The 1,879-nt window shown below is 40.8% G+C and overlaps 1 protein-coding gene across 1 annotated transcript in view; it reads right to left on the reverse strand.

Moving 5' to 3' along the window:
- CATSPERB (catsper channel auxiliary subunit beta) overlaps positions 1-1,879 on the reverse strand; it is a 121,108-nt gene that overhangs the window by 56,212 nt on the left and 63,017 nt on the right. The window lies entirely within an intron of this gene.

Raw genomic sequence — 1,879 nt, forward strand, 5'->3', positions numbered from 1 at the left:
GACAGGCTATATATTGTCACCCTGCTTATTAAACTTATATGCAGAGTACATCATGAGAAACGCTGGGCTGGATGAAGCACAAGCTGGAATCAAGATTCTGGGAAGAAATATTAATAACTTCAGTTATGCAGATGACACCACCCTTATGGCAGAAAGTGAAAAGGAACTTTAGTTCCTTTAGCCTCTTGATGAAAGTGAAAGAGGAGCGTGGAAAAGCTGGCTTAAAACTCAACACTCAGAAAACAAAGATTATGGTATTCGATCCCATCACTTTATGGCAAATAGATGGGGAAACAATGGAAACAGTGACAGACTTTATTTTTGGGGGCTCCAAAATCACTGCAGATGGTACTGCATCCATGAAATTAAAAGACACTTTCTCCTTGGAAGAAAAGCTATGACCATCTTAGACAGCGTATTAAAAAGCAGAGACATTGCTTTGCCAATAAAGGTCCGTCTAGTCAAAGCTATAGTTTTTCCAGTAGTCATGTACAGATGTGAGAGTTGGACCATAAAGAAAGTTGAGCACCAAAGAACTGATGCTTTTGAACTGTGGTGTTGGAGAAGACTCTTGAGAGTCCCTTGGACAGCAAGGAAGTTAAACCACTCAATCCTAAAGGAAATCAGTCCTGAGTATTCATTGGAAGGACTGATGCTAAAGCTGAAGCTCTCATACTCTGGCCACCTGATGCCAAGAACCGACTCATTGGAAAAGACCCTGAGGCTGGGAAAGATTGAAGGCAGGAGAAGGGGACAACAGAGGATGAGATGGTTGGATGGCATCACTGACTCAGTGGACATGAGTTTTAGCAAGGTCCAGGAGTTGGTGATGGACTGGGAAGCCTGGAATGCTACAGTCCATGTGGTCACAAATAGTTGACCTGACTAGTGACTGATCAACAATAACAACAACCTCTTCACACCCAGAAAGAAGATTGCTATCAAAAGACCAGAAAATAACAAGTGTTGGCAATGTTATGGAGAAACTGGAACCATTTTACACTGGAAATCAGAATGTAAAATATTACAGTGCTGTGTAAAATAGTATTGCAGATCCTCAAAAAATTAAAAGTAAAATTATCATATGATTCTGAAATGCCACTTCTGAGTATATACCCAAAAGAATATGACCCAGAGGGATGGTATGGGGAGGGAGGAGGGAGGAGGGTTCAGGATGGGGAACACATGTATAAAAAAAGAAAAAAAGAAAAAAAAAGAATTAAAAGCAGGTCTTAAAGATGTATCTGTATACCTGTGTTCGTGGCAACACTATTCACAATAGATAAACACGGAAGCAACCCAAGTGTCCACTGATGGACAAATGGACAAGCTAAATGTCATCTATACAGTACAATTATTATTCAGCCTTAATCATGAAGAAAACCCTGATACAAGCTATTATATGTATGAAGCTTAAGGCCATTATGCTATGTGAAATAATCTAGTCACAAATAATCTAGTCACAAAAGGACAAATACTGTATGATTCCACTTATATGAGGCACCAGAGTAATCAAAATCATAGAAACAAAAAATAGAATGGTAGTTGTGAGAAGCTGTGGGGAAGAGGGGTGTGGGGATTTATTTTCAAAAGGTATAAAGTTTTAAGATGAAGAGAGTTAAGGAGATGGATGTTGGTGATGGTTGCAGAATATTTGCATGTATTTAACACCACTGACGGAGAAGGCAATGGCACCCCACTCCAGTACTCTTGCTTGGAAAATCCCATGGATGGAGGAGCCTGGTGGGCTGCAATCCATGGGGTTGCGAAGAGTCGGACACGACTGTGTGACTTCACTTTCACTCTTCACTTTCATGCATTGGAGAAGGAAATGGCAACCCACTCCAGTGTTCTTGCCTGGAGAATCCCAGGGACAGGG

Source organism: Bison bison, unplaced genomic scaffold (genome assembly GCF_000754665.1).
Source record: "Bison bison bison isolate TAMUID 2011002044 unplaced genomic scaffold, Bison_UMD1.0 scf7180017864061, whole genome shotgun sequence".
Lineage (NCBI taxonomy): Eukaryota > Metazoa > Chordata > Mammalia > Artiodactyla > Bovidae > Bison > Bison bison.